The 20,217-nt window shown below is 36.3% G+C and overlaps 1 protein-coding gene across 9 annotated transcripts in view; it reads right to left on the bottom strand.

Annotated features, from left to right (window-relative positions):
* The window catches only part of Agbl4 (ATP/GTP binding protein-like 4), a 1,266,676-nt gene that overhangs the window by 1,115,818 nt on the left and 130,641 nt on the right, over window positions 1–20,217 (bottom strand). The window contains exon 2 of one of the 9 annotated variants that reach the window (XM_011240655.2): window positions 6,192–6,282. The exons of the other annotated variants lie outside the window; for them this stretch is intronic. The gene's annotated coding sequence lies outside the window, so the exon portion shown is untranslated. The remainder of the gene's footprint in view (window positions 1–6,191; window positions 6,283–20,217) is intronic. 9 annotated transcript variants of the gene reach the window in all.

Here is a 20,217-nt window from a genome sequence, read left to right as displayed (position 1 = left end):
TTGTAAATAATGCAACCAAATACCCAAGTGTTATAATAACTACCCAAATGTTATGCTTCATAAAATGGCTCACTGTTATACCACACTTAGCAATTTACCAGACCATATAATTTTGGCTCTATGATTATATACTTTTTACTGAAGAGAAAAGTGAAAAACAATGGTTTATCTATATACTTTGTTCTAAGCAACACAGTTTGGAGTTAAGGTAAGGTTTTCTGTGCTTGCCAAAATGATCTCATAAATTAAAAGGACAGCCTGTTTAGTTGGTAGTATGCATATCTACAGTGTTCTTTCTCCTCTCACAGAAGAGAAAAAAATAACTAAAATTTAGAAACACAATAATAATATACAATAACAACAATAATAGAATACACACACACACACACACACACACACACACACACACACACATACATACATACATTCCTTTTATGGATGCTAACCCAAGGCCCAGAAAGGGAAGTGTTCCAATTAAGGTTATATTATATCTAGAAATTGTCCCTTAAGGATCCCACTTCAAAATTCCTTATATAGCTCTTAAAAGGAAATAGTCTGAGGCACAGCCTTAGAATACTTCCTTGCTCCCGTGAATTTTACTCCTTAGTAGCTACAGAAGCTTCTCCAATCTAAATCTTTGGGTTTCAATAGTTTCATTCTAGTGCTGGAGAGAGGGCTCAGCAGTTAAGAACCCTAACTGCAATTCTACAGGACCCAGGTTCAACTCCTAACACCTTCTTTGTGGCTAACAACCATCTGTCACTCTAGTTCCAGTGGAATCAGTGCTTTTCTCTGGCCAGAAAGGTAAACAGGCAAACAAGTGTTACACAGACATACATGCAAGCAAACTCTCTATACACATAAAAATCTTAAAATGTACATTCTAAGCAGATATAATATCTATCTCATAAATCTCTCTTCTCTCCAAAACTGATAACAAATGTTGTCTATGGAGTGATGCAAATACTAGATTCATTAAAAATACTGGATTCATTAAAATCAATAACGCCAGAGATTTATTCTAAATAAAAAAATATTTTATGGAGAAATAATTTTTAAAAAATAAAAATTCTATGGAGAAATAATTTTTAAAAAATGCATATCATCTCTCAAGGATAATCAATAAATAATGATGTGTAAATAATTATAAGATTTTCAAATTCAGATATTATAAATATAAGCTTTAAATCATTAAGCTGATAGGTATGAACAAAACACATTTAGCAATAAAAATAAAAGACTACAAAACTCCATAGGTCATTAATAACAATGTGTATTAACACAAACTGGCTAATACAATATGGCAACAATACCAGGAAACTAACACCAACTTGAAAGCTTTTTTAACCTTTTATTTAAAAATACATTATAACAGTTCGCTCTTCACTTTCCTCCCTCAAAGACCTCTCATGTGCCCCTTCCACCTTTCCTTCATACATGGGCTCTTTTTAATTAATTGTTACTGCATTCGTGTTTTATTGTATATGATAAAGAAATAGGAAAAGAAAGAAAATGAAGGAAGGAAGAGAGGGAAGAAGGGAGGGAAGAAGGAAGGAAGGAAGGAAGGAAGGAAGGAAGGAAGGAAGGAGGGAGGGAGGGAGGGAGGGAGGGAGGGAGGGAGGGAGGGAGGGAAGGAAGGAAGGAAGGAAGGGAGGAAGGACAGACCATGTTGCTTATGAATAAACAAAGGAACTTTTATGGAATATATTGGAGAACTGAGAAACATATCCACATGAATGTAGTCAAGTTATTGTTGACAAAGGAGCAAAAGAAATACAATTGATGGAACAAAGATTTTCTTTTTACCAAATGAAAATGAATCTATATCCAAATGTTAAATCACTCACAAAAATTCAATTTAAATGAATCATAAACTTAGATTTAAAACATAAATTAGGGCCCAGGGGAGATGACACAGTGGTTTAAAGTACTTGCGGCTCTTTGAGAGGACCCAAGTTCAGTTCCTTGCACCCACATCAGGCAGCTTACAACAATCTGTAACCAAAGACCCTGGTATTCCAGCATTCACATACACATGGTGCAATAATTAATGCAAGCCAACACTCATACACATAAAAAAACATAATTTTAAAGGGTTAAACATCTAGAATATAATGTAGGATAAATTTGAATGGCCTTATGTATTGCAATAGATTTTTACATACAAAAACCAAAAAGATAATAGATGAATAAAAGAATTGACAAATTGGAGTGTATTAAAATTAGAAGTTTCTGTGCTTCTAATCCGAATGAGAAGATTGGACATATATCATGAGAGAAATGGCTCAAAGAGAAAATGGAAGTACCCACAAAACAGGCAGACAGAAATCATGAATTCAAGGCCAATCAGAGTTCTACTCCAAGACCTATCTCAAAACAGAAAACACAAAACAGATCCCTCCCCTACAAGAAACCAAGACATATCTACTAAAAGACTCTTTTCCAAAATATATTTAGCTAAGACACAAACTTGGTACTTACAAACTAAACATAAAACACAAACTTGAATTTAAAATGGACCAAAAGAACAGACCATATACCTCATCATAAAATTCTGCACATAAAAATTCAACATATGAAGAGATACTTGAAATTATTTTATTAGGAAATTGCAATTAAAGCAATAGTTCCATACAACTACATCACTATTAGAACAATCAAAACCAAACCAAACAAAACAAAACAACACAGATGCTAACCAGTCCTGGCTAGGGTGTAGAGTAAAAGAAGCCATCCACTGCCAGGGTGAATATAAAATGATGCAGTCACCTGAGAAGGCAGTTTAGGAGTTTCTTAGAAAACCAACCGTATCCTAAACTTACAACACAGGAATTGCATTTAGCCAAAGAAATTGAAAATTCATATCCACGTGAAATTACAAAGATGAGTGATTACAGAATATTGATAACTTGGTGAGGTTAACCTGCTTAGATTGAAGTTTTCCTTCTGGCACCATTTGTAGTGCTAGATTTGTAGGTAGATAGTGTTTAAATTTGATTTTTATCATAGAATATCTTATTTGTTCCATCTGTGGTGATTGAAAGTTTTGCCAGGTATAGTAGTCTGGGCTGGCATCTATGGTCTCTTAGAATCTATAGCACATCTGTGTAGGTCTTTCTGCTTTTAGAGTCTCCATTAAGAAGTCAGCTGTAATTCTAACAGATCTACCTTTATATGTTACTTGGTGCCTTTTCTCTTGTAGATTTTCTTTCTTTTTTTATTACATATTTTCCTCAATTACATTTCCAATGCTATCCCAAAAGTCCCCCACACCCTCCCCCCTCACTCCCCTACCCACCCATTCCCATTTTTTGGCCCTGGCGTTCCCCTGTACTGGGGCATATAAAGTTTGCCTGACCAATGGGCCTCTCTTTCCAGTGATGGCCGACTACCCATGGAAGGAGTTACAGAGACAAAGTTTGGAGCTGAGACAAAAGGATGGACCATCTAGAGACTGTCTTGTAGATTTTAATATTTTCTATATGCTTAGTGTTTTGATTATGTTATAGGGAAACTTGCTTTTCTGATTCAACCCATTATTGAATAGATACTTACAAGCCAAAAAGCTGTCTTTCTTTTTTTTTCCATTAATTTATTTATTCATTTTACATTCTGTTCTCAGCACTCCCCCCAGTCCCTCTTTACACAGTCCCTCTCCCCATCCTCTGCCCCTTCTCCTCTGAGAAAGGAGAGACTCCCTGCAATGGGTATTATCCCACTCTGGCACATCAAGTCACTGCAGAACTAAGCACATCCTCTCCCACTGAGGCCAGACAAGGCTTCCCAGTTAGGGGAATAAGACCAACAGGCAGGCAACAGATTCATGGACAGCCCCTGCTCCAGTTGTTGGGGTACCCACATGAAGACCAAGCTGCACTTCTACTACATATGTGAAAGGAGCCTATGCCTAGCCCATGCTCGCTCTTTGGTTAGTGGTTCAGTCTCTGGGAGCCCTCAAAGGTCAATTTGGGCCAGTCATTGGTTGGCAACTCCCTCTGTCTCTATTCCACCTTTATCCCTATACATCTTGTAGGCAGGCACATTATATGTCAAAGGTTTTGTGGGTAGGTTGCTGTCCTTTTCCCTCTACTGGAGTCCTGCTTGGGTACTGTCTTTAAATAGATGGGAAAAAAAATTGGAATTTTTGAGGAATAGAAGGTCACTCTATTGTAAAAATAAGTGGCCACATCCTGGTTCTGATTTCCACAGTTCTAATCATTGATTTTACTTCTATTTATATGGTTTTAACTATTTTTTATATGTCACTGAAATAAGGTAAAAGAGTTTGATGATTTATTTCACCAAAAAATTTTTTGAAGTGTATCGGCATAGTACATGTATTAGAATCTGCCCCCACATCAAAAGATGCTTGCATATACCACATTTGTTTGCCCAGTAGTCACTTAGGGTGTGTTCAGCCTACAGTAGGTTTAGATTTATGGATAATTAGCAAAAATAGTATATAGATTTTTGTTATACCTGCTTTTAGTTTCTCTTTTGTAACTGTCTTACACTGCCTAGTTTATTTTTAACTGTTAATGAACCAGTATTGAAATATATTAACTAAAGTTCACAAATTATATGCATTTTCTTATATTTTTTCCTAGTGCTCCTTAAGTCCCAGGATTCCATCCTGGCAAGGATACCAGCTTATAGTTTTCATCATATGTCCTTAGGCATTGCTTTACTGTGAGAATTCCTCAGATTTCCCTTGTATTTGAAACTTTGTAATTTTTTGAGTGTTACTGGCAAGTCACTTTTTAGAACATTGCTTAATTTTGGTTTGCTTAACACTATATCCATGATTAGATACTGGCTATGGATGTTTGGGAATAAAACCACAAACAAGTGAACAACCATTTGCATAGCTGAAGGTTGTGATTATATTTGAAACTAGATAGAAGTGATATTTGCACATGTAGGGTGTGTGTGTGTGTGTGTCTGTGTGTGTTTGTCTGTATTCATTCAATTGTGTGTGTGTGTGTGTGTGTGTGTGTGTGTGTGTGTGTGTATTTGTCTGTATTCATTCAATATCCATTCAACAGTTGATGTACATCTAGGCTGTTTTTACTCCCTGCCTATTTTCAATAGAGTAACAATAAACATGGATAAGCAAGTATCTACATAGTGGAGTATAGAATCCTTTGGGAATATACCCAGGAGTAATATAGTTAAGTCATACAAAAGATCTACCTCTGGACTTTTTCTCACTTTTTTATACTTTTATTAATTCTTTGAAAAAACTTACAATGGATTTTATCATATTTACCCCTTTCCCTATTCTTCCCACCCCCAATTACCCAATTGTATGTTCTCCTTTTTTTTTTTAATACTTTAAGTACAATTGGAGCTTTCCATATACTCTTGAATGGAAGACTCAACAGGGGCCACACATCTTTAAATAAAACTGACTCTCCCATAGCAGCCATCAAATGCCAACAGCTCCTTAGTCAGAGGTAGGAATCTGTGCCTACTTTCCCATTCCCTGCTGGATTTGGTCTGGCTTAAGTATGCACAGATCTTGTGATATGGCACAACCTCTGTGAGTTTGTATGTGCAGCTACACTGTTGCATCTACAAACACTGCTGAGTGCTGCCATCCATGGCTCTTACAATATTTCTCCACTAACTTATAGCAGATATGGGTTTTATCATTTGAAGTGGACCTTAAATCCAATTTTTTACAAAAAAAAAAATGGTAAGTGATTCTCATCAGGAATCTCCATACTGATTTTCCCCATGGCTTCACCATTTTGTACTTCCTCCAAAAGTCAATAAACAACACAATTCCTCCCCATCCAAGCCACCATTTCTATGGCTTCTTTCTTTCTTCTCTTTCTTTTCTTTCTTTTCTTTCTTTCCTTTCTTTCTTTCTTTCTTTCCTTCCTTCCTTCCTTCCTTCCCTCCTCCTCCTCCTCCTCCTTCTTCTTCTTCTCCTTCTTCTCCTCCTCCTCCTCCTTCTTCTTCTCCTCTTTCTCTTCCTCCTCCTTCTCCTCCTCCTCCTTCTCCTTCTCCTTCTCCTTCTCCTTCTCCTTCTCCTTCTCCTTCTCCTTCTCCTTCTCCTTCTTCTTCTTCTTCCTCTTCTCCTTAATTTTAGCCATTCTGACTTGGTTAAGTTAAAATTGCAAAATAATTTTAATATTTGTGTTTCCCTGATGGTTAAAGATAAACATAACACCTACATCACATACCTCCCTAAAAGGCTCATAAGTCTTCATGGAGAAGAGAGCAGGAATCTTGTGAGATGCAGAAACAGTAGACATCAACAGCAATCTTAGTGTGCTGAAAAGTGTAAGGGAACAGAAATCCTCAAGGACTGATGATAATTAATGTCAATGGAGACTACCTTCTAAGAGCATATTTGACAAAAGGTAGACATATACATGTCATTTGACTCAGCAGCCAAATTTAGAGAATGTATCCTGTAGAGACAAGTACCCAAGGGTAAATGTATAAAACACTCATTTAATGTCTCATAATAATAATAATAATAATAATAATAATAATAATAATAATAAATCATAATAATCTAACCGTTCTCAAATAAGAAACTAGGTAAGAAATTTATAAGTTATAAAATGCAGCCATTAAAATGATAAATATGACCCACAACTATAGACATAGATATATCTAAAATTATATTATCTTGTGATGATATAAAATAGCTCAAAAAGAATTGGCAATATAAAATAGTGTTTAAGACCTCATGCTCTAGAATAAAATTGTTTCAAATTGACTCTAAAATCTTCTATATACTCATTCAATGGCATTGACGAAACTGCTGAACTATACATGGGCTCATAGTCTCTTTTATAAAAGGATGAAATAATGGTAATGAGCACACAATTGATATGACTACATCATGTAGGTAAGCCAGAATTTTGTATCTGAGAGAAAATAGGATTCACTAATTTAAGTTTTATCAGTTACTCAAAATACTAGTTACCAGTAATAGATTCCAGCGTGTGTGTGTGTGTGTGTTTCTGTATTCATATATGCACCCACATATATGAATGTGAAAATGGAGAAACCTACAAGCTATATGATACAATGCTACTGAGTATGAATTTGGAGATATTTCTTACTGTTTTTGCTTTGAAAGTGTTAAAATCACAACTTTCTCCAAAACATATGTCTACATGTTTGCATTTCCCACCAAGCTATATTCTTCTAGAAGTGAAGAACTGGTTAACTTTGTTATGTACTCAACATCTACCTTCTTGATAAAACTATATGTCCCTTGAAGGCTTATAATATGCCTTATCATCACTGTACTTACAGTACCTACATGGTACTAGGCTCAGTCAAATGTTCACTAATATTTAGTGGAGAAAATACCATTTTAGCACTAAGAACAGTATCTCTTACAAAAGATAAAAAACAAATATTTAATGAATACATTATTTGTTAAATAGACTAATGCCAAAAGTATGAAAATTGATTTTAAAAAGCATAATGTTAAATATTGAAGAGTCTAGTCAGTGAGGAGAATGTTGAACTGTGAAGCTTACAACATGGTTTTTTATCCTTAACATTGCAAAATCCTGTATATAACAATCACTTTAAATAGACTGTTGAAATAATTTAAAAAGACTGTTGAAATAATTCTATTCCACTGATTTAAAAATAATAATGTCATCTCTGAAAAGCATTACAATTTATTTTGCAGCATTTTAATATTACATATTATTTTTTATATTATATATTTTTATAATCTTTAGTTTGCAATATTGCTTAATCTCGTTGCAAACAACTTTTTTTGAAATAGAGTACTCATTTTTCTAATCTCAGACAAAGCCAAAATTGATTCATCTATTTTTCGATTTTGTATAATTTAAAATATTTGGCATATCAAACATAGAAATTGTTAAAGTATATTTAGACTTTAAAGCAGAACCTCTTTTAGCACTCCTTTTTCCATTCTAGAATGCATCAATGGCACACAGGCTTTAAAAATGAAGAGTAATCTTTAATAAAAGTAGGACATGAAAGTGTGCAAAACCGTACTACCTTGGCATCCTCTATACCTAGGCAGATGGGGGGGGGGAGGAGGGAGAACTGACCAATCAACATAAGAAAAAGATAGACAATAACTTTGCACTGTTTCTTGTATCATCTGTGGTTCTTTTGGGATCTTCTAAACTTCTGCAAACATTTTGAAGAAGATAAAGGACATCTAGAAGACCTGAAGATACAGGCTGAGATGCTCTACAATGAAACAATTAAACTGAAAAAGTAGAAAAGCAACTATGCAAAGAAACTGTAATTGTTCTTTGGCATATGGCAAATATTAAAGAAGAGGTAATATAGTGTTAAGAATTTATGATTTAATCATCAATGCATAGTGCATTTTAGCCAACAATGGAGAACATTGTGGAAGTGAAAACTCTCTTCCCTTTGTAATGCTACAAGCATCAGAGGAGTAGCATAAGGCCCTACACATGTTTGTGGTGACACGGGCATAAATGTGCTACTGTACTGCTAGTCTTTTGTAAGTATGAAAATACAGCTATGCACAGTGTGCTTATAATTACACTATACTTTTCATTATTTGAGTTTCCTACTCCCACTGATGTGAATTTACTGTAAGATAGTTTCTGTTATGGTGGCCTCCCTCCTCCTCAGCACCTCATTTTTATCACAACTCTTTACTGTATCATGAGATGAGATCAGGTGATGGTCATGCTCACTGAGTAAGTACATTCTATTCTATTTCTATAACCACAAGGCTTCCTAACAACATATTTCTCAGCAGAGGTTCTCATTATTAAGAAACAAATGTCCAAAGTTTGTCCCACCACTCTCTACCATTACCCTAAATTGTTCTTAACTAGGTCTACAATTAGTAGGCAAACACTAAACATCTCAAAACTTTTAAAAGTTGGGGGTTAGTAGAACATATATGAAAAGAAAGAAAAAGAAATGCTAAAGGTTAAAGGAGTTAGCAGTGAGGTGAGCAAGGGAATGGGTAAGGGTAGAGATACTGGGGGACTTACAAAACTAAGGATGCATTGGTCTTGCAAACTTTATATGCATCAGTACAGGGGAACACCAGGCCAAGAAGTGGGAGTGGGTGTGTAGGGGAGTGGGGGAGGAGGGTACGGGGGACTTTTGGGATAGCATTGGAAATGTAAATGAAGAAAATACCTTAAAAAAAAGCTTTATGGAAACCCACTAGTTAGTAAATAATTTCAAAGCATTACTTTAAAAAAGGAGTTTGAATGAAATTACCCTACATGAGTGGCCAATACAACTTCCAGAAGACATGGGTTATTAAATGAAAATCACAGAGCAAGCATGTGATACCTCCCTATGAGTTATTGATCAGGAAGGCCCCAGAGTTCTCCTAAATAAAACAAGTTATTTCCATCGCTCTTGGCTACCCACCATAACTACACAGTAAGACCCTATTACTAAAGACACCTTGATCACACAAGGTAGTCACAGACCATAAAGAAATCAATCTCATAATTACTGGAAATTTTCCTCCCTGATGCCTTGTTCTCATAGTTCCAAATGGTGCTATGCAGGCTGCTGGGGGGGGGGGCATTGATGGTCTTACCTAACAGTAGACTCCGAATGCTGCAATATCAGCTTGCAATTTGTGCCTACTGGTGCTGTTGTGGATTACTACATGTCAGCTACCTACAGAACTGTCTATGTTCCAAATTTTACTCAAAATTTAATGCTGAAAATTATTTTGTTTATATCCTTATTCTCCTAGAAAATACAACAGAAATGCAGTAGATATTTAAAACATTGAATGCTGAATGAAAGAATGTCTATAAGAATGGTAATTCAGGGTACCATTGTTGTCTTAAGAACATAAATATAAATTGACTCATTATTTCATTTTGAGATCCAGAAATTGGTGTAGAAATTCAATATAAGTCAGAAAATAATTTTTAGACACTTGTCAGGTAACACATTGGGTATTGAATGGTAAAGGAATGGAAAACCTGTGCCTTAGATGTTTTTATACAATAGGAATAGGAAGATAAACACAAAGAAAAAGATAGCAAAATGTAACTGAGAAAGACTATAGGATACAAAAATTTGTAATGAAATTTAAACTTACCATTAAATTTAGGTGATCATACAAATTATCCCATGAATAAGCATGAAACTAAGATTTAAAACCATACAAGCTATATATCCTACTGAAGTTGTGTAGAGGGCTATGCCCTAGTATGCTCTCTGTTACTGTGGTAAAACACTAACTTAAATCAAGTAAAACTTTCTTTCAGGAAGAAGGCGCTCATGCCTACTTATAGGTTACAGCCCATAGATGAGGAAAGCCAAGGCAAGAACTGAAGAAAGGAACAAGGCTGTAGTAACTGAAAAAGAAACCAAGGAGCAATGGCTGCTTACTGGCTTGCTTCCAGGTTCACATTCAGATACGTTTTGTTTTGTTTTGTTTTGTTTTGTTTTGTTTTGTTTGTTTGTTTGTTTGTTTCCTTGTTGTTCTCAACCTTCTATCTTTTTAAAAAATTTGTATTTAATTTTTTTCTTCTTGCACTCCAGATTTTATCCCCCTCCTGTCCACCCTCTGACTGTTCCACATCCCATTCCTCCCAACCCTGTCTCCACAAGGATGTCCCTCCACCCCCCATCCAATCAGACCTCCCACTCCCCAAGGCCTCCAGTTTCTTGAGGGTTAAGTGGAGCTTCTCTGACTGAACCCAGACCCAGAAGTCCTCTGCTGTATATTTATTGGGGGTCTCATATCAGCTGATGCATGCTGCCTGGCTGGTGGTCCAGGGTTTGAGAGATCTCGGGAATCTGGATTAATTGAGACTGCTGGTCCTCCTAAAGGGTCTCCCTCTTGCTCAGCTTCTTCCAGCCTTCCCTAATTCAACAACAGGGGTCATCAACTTCTGTTAACCTTTCTTAGAAAGCCCATTCCCACTTGACTAGGGATGAAAGCAGCTCCAGTGGGCTGGACTTCATCAGTTTATAATGAAGAAAATGAATTCTTCAGGCTGAGGTCCCTTCTTCCTTGGTGTGTCAAACTGACAACCAATATTACCCATTACAATTAGTGTCTAGACTGCCCCACTTGGGGATCCACCCCATAAACAACCACCAAACCCAGTCACTAGGCAGATGCCAATAAGAGCCTGCTGACAGGAACCTGATATAGCTGTCTCCTGTGAGGCTCTGCCAGTGCCTAGCAAATACAGAAGTGGATGCTCACAGTCATCCATTGGATGGAGCACAAGGTCCCCAATAAAGGAACCAGAGAAATACCCAGGGAGCTGAAGGGGACTGAAGCCCCATAGGAGGAACATCAATATGAACTAACCAGTACCCCAAGAGCTCCTTTGGACCAAACCACCAATCAAAGAAAACACATGGTGGAACTTGTGGCTCTAGCTATATATGTAGCAGAGGATGGCCTAGTCGGTCATCAATGGGAGCAGAGGCCCTTGGTCCTGTGAAGGCTCTATGCCCAGTATAGGGGAATGCCAGGGCCAGGAATGGGAGTGGGTGGGTTGGGGAGCAGGGGAAGCGGGGAGGATAGGGGATTTTTGGAGGGGAAACTAGGAAAGGGGATAACATTTGAAATGTAAATAAAGAAGATACCTAATAAAAAACATTTAGTATCTAGAACATAAAGAAAACTATAGAAATACAAAATAGGAAGAAACAAATAAAAATTAAAAACTGGTGCATAAAACTAAACATATTTCTGAAAGGAGTAAATACAAATGTCTAGGTAATATTTCTTAATGTTCGACATCCTTATGCATCAAAAAATTCAAATTAAAACTGTTTTGAGACTTCATATACCTCCATTCAGAATGGTTAATAGATAGATAGATAGATACATAGATAGATAGATAGATAGATAGATAGATAGATAGATAGATAGATAGATAGATAGGTAGGTAGGTAGGTAGATAGATAGATAGATAGATAGATAGATAGATAGATAGATAGATAGATAGATAGATAGATAGATAGATAGATAGATAGATGGATTGATGAATAGATAGATAGATAGATAGATAGATAGATAGATAGATAGATAGATAGATAGATAGATATAGAAACATAGATAGAAACATAGATACATAGAACAAAAAATACTGGCCTGTATGTGCAAAAAGAAAAGCATTTGTTCACTTTGTGTGATAGTTCAAATTGGTACCACCACTATGGAAAACAGAGTGGCAGTTATTAAAAGACTACAAATAGATCTAACGTACTATCTAGCTACACCACTCAAAGGGCTCTGTTCTACCACAGAGATGCTTGCTTACTCACATTCACTGGTGTATTATCCATGGTAGCCAGGAAATAAGAAAAATCCTAAGTATTCACCAACTGATAAATGTATAATGAAAATATGGTTCATATGCATGAAAGAATACTACCTAGGTGTGAAGCAAAAGAAAGTCTCAGGTAAATGGACATATCTGGAAGCTATCATTCTAAGCAAGCTCACCAGACCCAGAAAGACAAATGTAGAATGGGACATGGGAAAGAAGTTAAAGGTAAGTAGTAGAATACAGTTGGTATGAAAAGAGAATAATGCAACAAGAAAGGTTAAATGTCAGTGAGGATTAAAGGGAAGGCTAGAGGAGGAAGTGTGCAGAGGGATAACTAACCTTTGAAAACTTCAAATGAAACCAACTGCTGCAGGACCTTTCTAAAACATATATGCATACACAGAGGGAATGTAAATGAAGTTATTCTATAACTAAGGTACAATTCCTCTCCCAGATACAGCAGGCATCAAATAAAAAGCCCAGTTCCACATATGAGTTACCTCTTTTTGAGCTGTTGGCAAGTGGGGTTCACATCCCTGTAAAAACTACAAGCTATTATCATTGATCTTGGTTCCAACCCTCCAGAACTTAATGATCAGATTCTAATGCTGAGGACACCACAGACATGAAGAAATATCATATCCCACACAGATTGTGGGGTGTGTGTGTGTGTGTGTGTGTGTGTGTGTGTGTGTGTGTGTGTGTGCATGCACATGGGTGTAAAACAAATTAAGGGAGCATTACAAATCACAACTAAAAATTAAGAGATGGATACTTCAATAAAGAAAATTTACTGCATTAGCGATTTTTACAAACTTAAGATAGGGTCTAGAGTGATGGCCCAGTGATTAAGATTAATTGTTCCCCTTGCAGAGAGCCTGGCTTCTGTTTCCACCACCCACATTGAGTCAGTTCATGATTGTCTGGAACTCTAGTTCCAATGAATCCAACACTCTCTTCTGACCTCCATCAGTACCATGCATATACATATGTGTGTGTATGTGTGCATGTGTGTGGTATGTATGTATGTATGTGTATATATATACATATATATATGTGGGTATACAGGTATTCATAATATTTATTAAAATAATTTTATACAAAAGAATTAAATATAGAACAAAACAGAATCTTGTACAAACTTAAATATTTTCTGTTTTGGAAGGATTTAAGATTGAAGTTAAGAAGGAAATGACTTAATACATACAATGAAAAATATACATGCTTTTACACAAGTATATAAAATCCACTAGAACATCAGTGTGATCATAAATTTTTAAAAACATAAGATAAGAGAATACTGTCTACAATGATAACTAAGATTAAATATCTTTAAACCATAAGAATCCCAGATAAAACACTAGGAAAAAAATGAAAACTCTAACAGAAAAAAAATGTGCAAATGACATGAAGAGGTAGTCATAGGAAAACAAATGTCCACAACATGAATAAAAGAATCTAAACTAATAAGAGGCCATTATCATCCACAAGACCAAGAAAAGCTTCTGATAGTGATTGTTCTCCACAAAGATTGTCACAGTTCCTTCTTAGAGTATTTGTAGAAGCTTAAATTAGTGTAGCTATTCTGAAAAGTGATTATCAGTAGACTTAAGAGCTCCATAAAACAAATAAATTAACAAAAGCATTCAGATCCTTTGAAACTGTCATTTCAGTTCTAAGTGCAAACCCTCAGGAAATGAATATAAAAACTTATATGCAAAGATTTTAAGATCAGCATTATTCATAATAGTATCATTATCATTAAATTTTCAACAATAAGGGAGCCACTAAAGAATTCCCATCACTAGTTGGCCACTCCCACACGTTCTGCATCACTATTGCCACAGCATATCTTGCATGCAGACAGAATGTAGATGAAGGGATTTGTGACTGTGTTGGTGCCCAGATTTCTCTTTCTGTAGCTTCTTGTGGTAAAGAGACTAGAATGTAGGTGCGAAGGCTCCATTCAGGCCCCAGCTTGCCCTTCCTATGCTCAGTGAACTATGTGAATAGTGTCCTCAGCAATGGAGTGCTGCTGTCAGTTTTCAGAGAGCAACAATCTTCTGTCCTAGCATCAGCCTGGGTTGCTTAGGAATCTCTATGGGACCCCTTTAGCCAACAACAATGAGGACTATGCACAAGAGAAAGCCCATTCCTACACTGCCTGGATGGTCAGGAACAAGATACTGAATAGCCCAGAGACCTAGGGTAGAACGAAATACAACTGGTCTTTGAAAAAAAGAAAAAAAATCAACGAAACAATTTTCTGGAAAATAATGATATTCTGTTGTATTCATCTCTAGTCATTATCAAAGGCTTCCTCTGGCAGCAGATAAAAGCAGTTGTAGAGACCCACAGTCCAACATTATGCCAAGAGTCTAATTTGGAGGTCTCCATCTGGTCCCTCCCCTCAGAGGTCAGGAAACCCTGTGATAGAAGAGGTGGAGGAAAGACTGTAGGAATCTGAGGGGATGGAGGATGCCAGGAGAACATGGCCCACCTAATCAACGGGACTCAGATGGGCACACAGAGACTGAAGTAGAAAACACTGGCCTCTACCAGGTCCTTTGCATGTGCTATGGCTATTAGCTTCATATTTCTGTGGGAATTCTATCATTGAGATTGGGTTGTGTCTCTGACTCTTCTGTCTCTTTTGGGGGCTCTTTCCCTCCTGTTGAGCTGCCTCATCCAGATGTAATATGAGGGCTTTCACCTTGTTATATTGTATTTTTTTTATTCCTGTTTGGTTGGTGTTCCTTGGAAGCCTGCTCTTTTCTGAAGAGGAAACATGGAGAGAGAGTAAATCTGAGAAAAGGGAAGGTGGGGTGGAACTGGCAGAGAGGAAGGGGGGGAAATTCTGGTTGGGATATAGTGTATGAGAGAACCTATTTTGAATAAACAAATAAATTATTACATTGCCAAAAAATTCTCACTGAATAACATTTCCTGATTTATAGACTATGAAAATTATCTTTAAAAATATTTAAAGATTTGAAATTTGTTCATGACTATTATTGTTTTCCCAATGCTATGATCAAACACATAATAAGAGGCTACTGGGGGAAAGAGAAGGTTTATTGGTGCTCACAGATTGAAGATATAGTTCATCATGGCAGAGTAGGCACAACAGAGAAAGAAAGAAAGAAAGAAAGAAAGAAAGAAAGAAAGAAAGAAAGAAAGAAAGAAAGAAAGAAAGAAAGAAAGAAAGAAAGAAAGGAAAGTTCCAGAACCAGAAACAGGGTTTGCCTATAACCCTCAAGCCTGACACAAAGTGCTTTCCCTGCTAGATCTTAACTTCTGAAAACTCCACACCCTCCCAAGAAGACCAGAGTGTTCAAACACATGAACATTGAGTGGATATTTTACATTCAAACCAAAACAGAAAACACCAAAACTCCAAAACTAACTAACTAACTAACTAACTCTCTCTCTCTCTCTCTCTCTCTCTCTCTCTCTCTCTCTCTCTCTCTCTCTCTCTCTCTCCCTCTCTCTCTCCTACTCCTGGGCACAGAACCTGCCCTACAGTACACTTGACATATCTAGTGACAACCTATTTCTTGGTCAAGAGTAGAACTGTGTATCCACAAACTCTTCCTTGTCTGGACTTTGACTGGAACATGTGCAGCTCTTATGCATGGTCACAGTCTCTGTGAGTTGATTAAGTACAGATTCTTTGTACTTTACTCTGTTTTTTCTTTCACATATTTTCAATAGAGTACATTTCTGTGTTTTAAATTTTAAAAATTACACTGAAGAATCATTTCATTTTATGTAATTAGCAATACTGCATCATACACTAAAACTAGAATTCATATGCACTTTCATAAGACAAAACTTATAAATCATAAATATCAGACTTGACCTTGAATTATCCCTTACTAGAGACAGGAAGATGGTGTTATTCTTTCTAAAGTTAAATTTTAGTGCATAGTCTTAATTTGCCAGCTAAATCAGCAAATCTCTGCTATCTCTAGCAAACATTTCATCATTTCCCATTTATAATATGACAACATTATTAAAACATCCAAGTGTCACAAAAATAGATTAATGTGGTTTGAGAATTAATTAATCCTTAATATTCTGGGCTTTGGGAAAGAAAGTTCCTGAATTAGCTTACCATTAAAGCTTCATAAAATGGTCACAGGGTTGTTATTCCAGCATTCATTTTGCCCTCTCTCCTGATATAATTCAGTTTCTGAAGCTCAAAGTATTAATATTTATAGAAAGTAATTTATTAAATGTACCCATATAACAATTAACTTTATGAAAATGTAAAATTGTATGTCATAATTAAATTATTGGCCAAAGGACTCTACTCTGGAAGATTTCTTAATCAATAATGGGCAAAACTAAGCAAGCATATTGTGAGGGATTTATAGGTGTCCCCTCCTTGTCACATCTAGGGATCAGGGATCCTAGTCTTCTAGCTCTTACATCTTTCCATCCCCTCATCAATACATTTCCCTGAGCCTATCAGATTGTGTTAGACACATGTTCTCTTCATTTAGACCAATTGAAAATCTCATTTATAGACTAAAGGAAAGGCATAGAGAGACCACCCTACCTAGGGATCCATCACATATGGACACCAAACCCTGACACCATTGTTGATGCCAGGAAGAACTTACTGACAGGATCCTGGTATAGCTGTTCCATGAGAGGCTCTGTCAGCACCTGACTAATACAGGAGCAGCTACTCACAGTCAACCATAAGAATGAGCCTGGGACTACAATGAAAGAGTTAGGGGAACGACTGAAGAAGCTGAAGAGGATTGTAACCCCATAGGAAGAGCAACAATATCAACTCACGGAATGACCTAGAGTTCCCATGGACTAAACCACCAACCAAAGAGTATATACATGGAGGGATACATGGCTCCAGCTGCATATATAGCAGAGGATTGCCTTTTTGGCATCAAAGGGAGGGGAGGCCCTTGGTCCTGTGGAAGCTTAATGCCCCAGCATATGGGGGATGCCAGAGCAGTGAGGGGGGATGGGTGGGTGGATGGAGGAGCACCCTCATAGAGGCAAAGGGGAGGGAGGATAGGATGGGGGAGGTTGTGAAGGGGAAACCAGAAATAAGTACAACATTTCAAATATAAATAAATAAAATAACCAATAAAAAACTTTAAAAACTATAAGATAAAGTGATAGCTACAGTTATCTGTAATTACAAAAAAGTATGTCAGCATAATGGTATCACCAGGATAAACAGGGGAGATTCTGCATGGTTTACTTCCTACATGAAGAATTATAGGTGGTTTATGACTGTTAAGAACAGGAAACTCTGGGTCTTCCAGGAGGAACTCTCATATACAGTCTGCATATATGTATATATCAGTAACAATATTAACTCAAGAGGAGATTATGAACTTGGGATAAGCGGATAATGGAGGAGTCGAAGGGGGAGGAGAGGAAGAGTGAGCATGCTCAGAGTTCTCAAAATATTTTTTTTAAATAGCAAAACAATGTATACACTTAAAGAAAACAGAACATGATGGGTGACCAAAATAAAAAAATATTAAGCAACAGACAAAAAGATGGTTGTAAATTATGCTTTGAAGTAAACTATTATTTTATTCTTCTCTAGAAAGAAGAAGGATAAGAAAAACTACCTCAAAGAACTATTTTTAAGGAATTAAAATAGTACACTGACACAGTGTTTTAAGAGTACAGGTAACATTAGTAATACTTATTGTTTTAATAATGATTCATAAATTATTGAATATGAAAATATTTAAATTATTCTAAGAATGCCTTTAAATTTCTTTAACTGTACATATCTTTAATACAATTAAAAATCTTCAACTTACAGGTTTATTTTAATAGATAAAATATTAGATGTCATTTTTATCATGCCACTGACTGCTGAAGAATGTAAATTTATTGCACATGTTTTTCTATGAAGTATCTATTCTACTGACTGACATTTCTGAAAATTAAATTCTTTCTATAGAAGCTATGATTATTCCCTTTAAAAAGATAAGACTGGTAATTCAATATTGATATTTTTAAAACATCTGAAGAAATTCTTATATAACAATAACAAGATTATTTTTCCAGCCCACGTATCTGCCTGGTTTCCTGGAGGCCTGCAGGCATCAGCGAGAAGCAGGTAAAACCCGCTTCCCAGTCCCCTGCCTGCAAATTCCCACCCTAAAGCACACTCAGCAGCCATAAACTACTCCCACTCCCTGTGCTTTCCATTTTCTGGTCCAAAACTCTGCCTACACTGCAGGAGGCCTGCTGGTACCAGGGACAAGCCAATGGCTAAAGTCCAGTGTAAGAACATAATTGACAACAGTCGAGACAATACTGCAACACCAGAGCCAAGCTAGCCTACTGCAGCAAAGCCCTGGATATCTTAACACAACTGGTAAGCACATGAAAATGTCCTAAAATCCAATTTTATGAAGATCATAGAGGCCTTTAAAGAGGCCTTAAAGAATTACAGGAAAAATGAGTGGAAAAAATGAGTAACACTGTTCAAGACATGAAAAATGAAAACAGACATAATAAAGAAAACACTGAGGGAATCCTGGAGTTAGAAAACCTAGGTAAGAGAAAAGGAACTATGATGCAAATGTCACCAATAGAATACAAGAGGTAGAAGAGAGAATCTTAGGTGTAGAAGATACAATAGAAGAAATTGATACATCCATCAAAGACAAGGCTAAATCTAAAAAGTTCCTGACACAAAACATCCAGGAAATCTGGGACACTACAAGAATACCAAAATAATAGGATTAGTAAAGAGAGAAGATTCCCAGGTCTGAGGCCCAAAAATATTTTCAACAAAACCATAGAAGAAAATTCCCACAACAGAATATACTAGAAGCAAAACTCCAACCCAAGGAGGTTAATTAAACCAAAGAAAACTCAGAAAATAGATAATTCCACACCTGCAAAATCAAAAGAAGGGAACCCCCAAAACCCTACATACTCATCAAAACTGAACTACTCTCTACTCAATGATTCAATGCAATATACAATAAATATATTGAATATTAGACCTCTGTCAAATGTAGGGTTGGTGAAGATCTTTTCCCAATCTGTAGCCTATCATCTTATCCTATTGACAGACAATATCCTTTGCCTTACAGAGGTTTTCAGTTTCATGAAATCCCATTTGTCAGTTGTTGATCTTAAACCTTGAGCATATGTGTGTGTGTGTGTATGTATATATGTATATATATATATGCAACCCAATTAAAAAACTGAGCATAGAGAATTCTCAACAAAGGAATCTCTAATGGCTGAGAAGCACCTAAAGTAAAATATTCAGCATCCTTAGTCATCAGGGAAATGCAAATTGAAACAACTGTGTGATTCATTTTTACACCAGTCAGATGGCTAAGATCAAAAACTCAAGTGACAGCTCATGCTGGATAGGATGTGGAACATGTGGAACACTCCTCCATTACTGGTTAGAGTGCAAATTTGTACAGCCACTTTGGAAATCAGTTTGACACTTTCTCAGAAAATTGGGAATATTTCAACATAAAATACCCAGGTATATCACTTCTGAGCATATTCTTAAAAGCTGCTCCACCATACCACTAGGACACTTGCTCATAGGAGCTTTATTCATAACAGCCAGAAACTAGAAACAACCTAGATGTCCCTCAATTAAAGAATGGATAAAAATGTGTACAATTATACAATGAAATCTTACAGATGTTTTTTTGTTTTTTGTTTTTTGTTTTTAAATAACATCATGACATTTCCAGGCAAGTGTATGGAACTAGAAAAGATTATCCTTCATGAGGTAACCTAGACCCATAAAAACAAATGCAATATATATTTGCTTATACATGGATTTTAGCCATAAAGAACATGATAACCATTCTATCATCCAGAGACCCAAGGAAGCTAAGTAACATGGAGGGTCCAAGGAAGGTTGCTTGAATGTCACTGAGAAGGGGAAGTAAAATAGACATGG

Source organism: Mus musculus, chromosome 4 (genome assembly GCF_000001635.26).
Source record: "Mus musculus strain C57BL/6J chromosome 4, GRCm38.p6 C57BL/6J".
Lineage (NCBI taxonomy): Eukaryota > Metazoa > Chordata > Mammalia > Rodentia > Muridae > Mus > Mus musculus.
Note: the sequence above shows the minus strand (reverse complement) of the source record. Positions and strands in the feature narration are given on the sequence as shown.